General features: G+C 46.0%; 1 protein-coding gene across 1 annotated transcript in view; it reads right to left on the bottom strand.

Moving 5' to 3' along the window:
• Positions 1–4,571, bottom strand: part of ATPCL (ATP-citrate synthase) — a 103,993-nt gene extending 99,422 nt beyond the window's left edge. The window contains exon 1 of the mRNA XM_075682644.1: positions 4,426–4,571. The gene's annotated coding sequence lies outside the window, so the exon portion shown is untranslated. The remainder of the gene's footprint in view (positions 1–4,425) is intronic.
• Between the last annotated feature and the right edge of the window lie 1,429 nt (positions 4,572–6,000).

A 6,000-nucleotide genomic window follows, 5' to 3' on the forward strand; every position in this document is an offset into this window, starting at 1 on the left:
ATACAGAGTTGCGTACACATGACATCACTAAGCAATAGACAACTGCCACGTATACCCAACCCAAACATTTCAGGTGATGCAATGTGACGTAAGCCGTCATGCTATCATTCATCAGCTTTATATACTCTTGACTCCGTTAAATGCATTAGCGGTCACAAAAAACACCAACAAACTTACCCATGTTCCTCAACACCCTTAGTAAACATAACAGCCACATGCCAAAAGGCTCCTTCAGATGCCAGGGACACCTAGAATAATGCATGCCTCATTGGCCGATATATTCATTTTGCATCCACGGCTAAGCCTGGGCTCTGATGCCCAGTGTCTAAGCGATTAGTGGAAACCAAGTGAACCTCTAGATTTTTTAAATGTGAGCCAAATGAAAAATTTCAAGACCAGCCTTTCTGGATTCCACCTGCACTTTAACATCACTATCACAATGTGGCCACAATGAATTTAGTCCTTCAGTTTACACTAAGCAAAAACATACATTGCCATTAAGATTCTACATTTGCATTTAGAAGTGTGAGCGTGAACTCATTAGCCAAACTGACTTAGCACTTCACAGCAAAAAGTTGCTTAGAAGATGCTACCGCAGAAAGGTCCAGACATCAAGGTTTTCTGCTGCGACCCGAGATCTTGCTGCGCATACAGCAACAGCAGTGGAAAACATGTGTACTGCTCATCCATTTGGATGTTTATCGCTACTTCAAAGCAATGTGTCATAAGCTCAAAATTGGAATGCTGCCACCTGTGCTGGTATCAAATCCACGCGCTCAGATGTCACAAGCATAGCAGATGGGCTGCTGCGCGCACCTGGAACATGGGCAGGAGGAATACAAAAACAAAAGAGCCCTAACATAGCCTAAAATTCAGTGAGTTCTAGATGAACAAACAGTGTTCCAGCTTGCACATTTCACGGCCTCTCTGTGTTTATCCAGGCCCCTCAGTCCTAACAATACTGCAGGCACGTGAAACCAGCATGCAAGGGAGGATATGAAATTGAGCTATTCAGGCGCTGCTTTGTTTAAGAAACTTCTTAAGACTGGGAGAAAAAGAAAGATCCTAAACCTCAGAGCCTTGCCTAACCACTTCTGTAAAATGAACTTGTGTGCCCTGGCCGCCTTGGCCCCATTTAGAAATTCCCACATGGTTGCGACAACGATCTACAAATCTTGGGAAAATGTACCCACGTGGTAACCGAAGAGCTCGTGAAAAGCACACAGGTATACTGAATGCTCTCAGGCATTTTCCATTATTAAAGCGAACTTTTATTTGCCTCTTCATCCCACTTGTAAGGGTGCTGTGTAACCAAACTGACAGCTTGGACCTTGGGATATGTCCCAACTTAGTATGTGCTAGCTGCAGGTTTGCCAAGTCGGCATCTTGGGCAGCTGGGCGTGCAACCATTCTTAGCCAATCCACCAGAACAGGTATGTGCCACAAAAGGTACACAGCCCTTAAATGCGGCTAGATGTGCATTGTACTTATCTGTGCACACCTCTAAGCAACATTCTACCCTAGGCAAGCACCGTAGTTCATCTTTGTCCTCATGACAACGCGACTACCTCGCTAACTTGAACAAGATTCGTGTCACTTATATTACAACACTGTGCTGGATCCGAGTGTTTTCGTTGAGTAATTGACGAAACCTACACAATTCTTCACTGCACCTCACACACTGTTCAGTTCACACATATACCCACAACATATATTTAATGACATTAATTTTATTACTTCCAGAAATTGTGTGCATTGAAGGACTAAATCACAATTCAGGTGCCATCTGCTTGTGCAAAGCACTAGTGGTGTAATGGTTAGAATGCTCCTCTTGGAAGCCATATCATCATTGGATTGATCCTAGGCATACCTGCCACCATCTTTTGTTAATGTTATATTGTTCCATGCATGAATAATACTGACAAATCAACAATAAACCAAGACAGGCCTCTGTTGCATGCCATCCCTGCTGTTAAAAGGCCAAAAAAAGAAAAAGCAGCCTCCTTATAAATTATAAAGCTTTAATGAAAAGGCAACATTCCAGAAGGAAAGTCCTACACCACATAAAAAGTTATCACAGACCAGTGAGCTTGAATGTAGTTTGATGAAAGCAAAACAGCTGTGCAATGCACCTGCCTTGAAGGCTGGCACACCTGATGTGTGAACAGAACATAAACAAAGCCAGTCACTGAATCATTTCTGGCTCCTACTAAACCAAAGTCACGAATAATATGTGAAGTATGTCAGATACTTGTAAACTGGCAGGTGGCCAACAAAGGAACAAAGCAACAAATTTGTCAAGGAACTTTTGATGCAATAGGAAAGCGAGATGTGCTCAATGATGAAAACTTCACAGCAGGGAAAATGTGGTACAAACATTTTTTTGGCCGATGTCCAACTGGTGGAGCGTTGTTAAAGATTCAGCTTTTACTGTCGCATGTTAGAGTCTCTCAGACACACACACACACACACACACAAATGAACATGCAAGCCGAATGACAACGAACCTGTCACTACTGTAACAGTTGTCTGCTGTCCTCGTTGATGCGGAGGGTTCGAGGTGGCACCCTGGGCCGAGTGGTCGCGCTTTGAACCTGCCATCCGACTGTGCTCTTAGTCGTTCTCTTAAGTTGATAGTTAGTCATTCTCTTAAGATACGAGGTCTGTCCCAAGAATAAACTTTCACCGTTCCCAATCTCTTTAATATTTGCCCTGTGCAGAGTAGGAGGTCAGTACACATGCGCTGATCTCTTGATCTTCCCTATAATGAATAACCTATTTCCGAATAGCGCTCGAGACTGCCTTAATCTTTCCCAGGCTAGTACGACAGCGTAAAAACATTCATATGGAGACTGGCAAGTCTCCATACATGTTACAGGTAAAATCTGAAGCGCTGTCCAAGAATTTACAATCCGCAAACCATGCAATTACTACAGCTCATATGAGCCGACATGGCAATAAAGCAACAAGAAATCTCGCATATCTCGTAGGTTCCGCAGTCTTTGATGATGACGAATTTCGTGTTTTGTGGTGCAAGGACCGAGTATGGCCAAAGAGCACCAAGCTTGTGGTCTGTAGTTGTCTCACATAAGCCCTAAATTTGTAACGAGCAACGCTTGCAGGCACCTGTCTTGTCCAGCTCAACCTCCACCAATTCTCAAGCTTATATGGGTGGTTTAAATTGAGGGGCCAAATTGAGCAACATATTTTTTTTTACCTTCCCTGCATTAGGAAAACATGCTTTTCACAGTGCACACAACCGTTGCGGTGGACCACTTCGCGTTGGGTAGGTCGGTTTATGGAACGGCACAAAAATATTCAATTCTTGCTGAAGTATCAGGAGGCAATCGAAGTATACCGCCCGGTGTGCGTAAGCAGAACACAAGGGATGAGACAAAAAAAGAAAGAAGATTCACTTGCACTACACGCTAGTTCGACGACGCGGTCGGCCACACGGCTACCAATTCGTGACTCTGCAAACGCGCGTGACCGCACCGCATCCCAAGTGCCAACAGGGGCAGCAGCAGGCTTTCATCGGTCAGACCGCGCGTTGCTATTCCACACGTATCGGCGAGAAAGCATGCTTCCCCTTCGGGCAGCGCGTTTTTCCTCCAGCGAAGGAACGTTTCGCGACAGAGGCGACAAAGCATTGCGTGTTTCTCACGGCAAAGTGACACGCTAGAGGCCGAACAAGGAAATGTGGGCGCGTTTCGTCTAATGGCCGTGGAAAAACTAGCAGGAAAACACCTGCGTCGTCCTCCAACAGCATTGTCAGAAGCAAACGGAAGTAATTAAAAAAAAAAATGTTAGAGATGGTCTCCGTGACGACTCTAGGGCCGAATTACAACTGCGCTAAGGCGGCAAAAAGCCCCCGCAAATATGCAAACCAACACCGCAAGTTTCTCAACATGCCGAGCGGCTGTCAATCGAGAAGCCTCCGACCTAGTCCATCAAAGAAAAAGCAAAAGCACCCGGCTGAGGTGACGAGGTGCGTGGCTCGATGATAAAGGGCAGGCCGGCCAGTGATGTGATGAGGAGCATCGCGCGCGTGATGCAAGCCGACCGGCATCGCGAGCGAGCCACGGGTCCTCTCGGCTGCCGCGTAAACTGGCGGCCGAAGGCGCCGGCATCAACGACAGCCCCGGCAGCTCGACCAGAGGCCGAACTCTGGTCAACCGGCTAGCACAGTTACGAGGAAAACGTTTCCATGCTTCCTCGTGAGAAAAAAGAACAAAAAATGGGCCGCACGCAGTGCCCCTTTTCCGCCTGGACTCGGAGAGTCGACAGTGAAAACATGCGTGGAACGGCAGCGATAATCCGCCGCTAGCACACGGCGGTGTTCGCGCTCTGAACACAGCGTTGTTGGGGCCGAGCAGCTCGGCGAACACGATGCACAGGGAAAGGCCACTGCCGGTTGGCACTTACCTGGTCCGCCGGTCGAAGTAGGTAGCCCAAGAGCAGCGCAGCGAAGAACACTCACCACACACAACTCGCGCAAGTGCACGTATCATGCGTATGCCTCGCACCACTCGCACCACTCACGATGCGCCTGCCGCGGACTCCCAGCCCGACCAATGGGCGCCGTGGAAGGAACAGACGACAGCACCTCATGTCATCCACTGGCCAATCGCTGCCCGCCTTAGCGATCGCTAGAACTTTACCTAAACTACGTGCATTTTTCCGCACTTATATACTTTAAAAACCACAAATAATCGTACTAGCAATAATTATTTAAAGGCAGCCCTTGGCTGAGGTCTTGCTGTATTTACATAGCACGAAACAATTTGTTGGCTTGTCGCGCCATCTATCCTTCGGGCCTCCAAGTGCGTTATTGCAATAATGGCCTCCGAAATTTCATTTGAGATGAGCAAAGGTGTGTAGGTAATCTCAGAGTCTATTATGCAGTCAGTCAAAAACAAACATATAAGTACTTCATTTTACCTATATCAACCTGGTTTGTACAATTATCTATTGTTACACTGGGTACTTTCTTCTATAGATGAAGGATTATGTTGCGAATTTGTTTTAGTTCATTGAGCAGCGATGTCTTGCCTCCGCGGGAGATTCAAATTTGTATTTCAACATTAATTAATTTCTTAGGTGTTACGTGCCAAAACCACGGTATAATTATGAACCACGCCGTAGTGGGGAACTAAACTTTGATTCTGACCCCTTCTTTAGCATGCAGCCATCGCGGCCGTTTCTTGTACTGCGCCCTCACCCACGGCCGGTACGTGTTCCCGAGCTACTACATCGCCACGGCTGTGTTAGAGTATAAAAAGAAAACATGGAGATCGGTCGCAGGTGTTGGAATATATGTGAAAATAGGCTTTAGTAGAGCGCTTAATTAACCCCGCAAAGCCCAACGGTTCACTTTTGATACGCCGAGTTTGATGCCTAAGAAACTTGATTTCAGCGCCGGAAACCCAACATACAGCTTTTATGGAATGCTTCGGGGGTGCGGTGGGGAGGGGGGGGGGACAGTTTTCAGCTGTGGGTTGTTCAGCGAATAAATTACTAATTAATTAACATACAGGCAACGGGATAATTAAGAATTAACCATGCTTACTGTTGTTCTGTGTATACTGTGTATATTTGTTCATCCTCCCTGTAATTTGTGTTTGACAATGATGTATAACGTTGTATTGTCGGTGTCGAAATTTATCTTTTTTATTCTTTTCCTCTCCTGTAATGGCCCTCAAGTGAGGGCTACAGTATTCCTAAATAAAATAATTACCCCATGTAGTTATTTTTCTTTTGCTCATTATCTTTTCACTGTTTTCTTCGTACCAATATACTCTTCATGGCCAGAAATAAATGCGAACATGTTGTTTCGGTTTTGTTCGGTGTGAAGTGGCGTTCGGACATTGCGGTGTCAAACACTTTACAACTGAAGGCGAAGCGCGCCATTTTGTTTGCTTTGATTCTGTGGAACTCGTAATCTCGTGAACGGTCATGCTTATCCGCAGCAACAGTCGCAAACTTACGGCCATGCAATTT

Source organism: Dermacentor variabilis, chromosome 2 (assembly GCF_050947875.1).
Source record: "Dermacentor variabilis isolate Ectoservices chromosome 2, ASM5094787v1, whole genome shotgun sequence".
Classification (NCBI taxonomy): Eukaryota; Metazoa; Arthropoda; class Arachnida; order Ixodida; family Ixodidae; genus Dermacentor; species Dermacentor variabilis.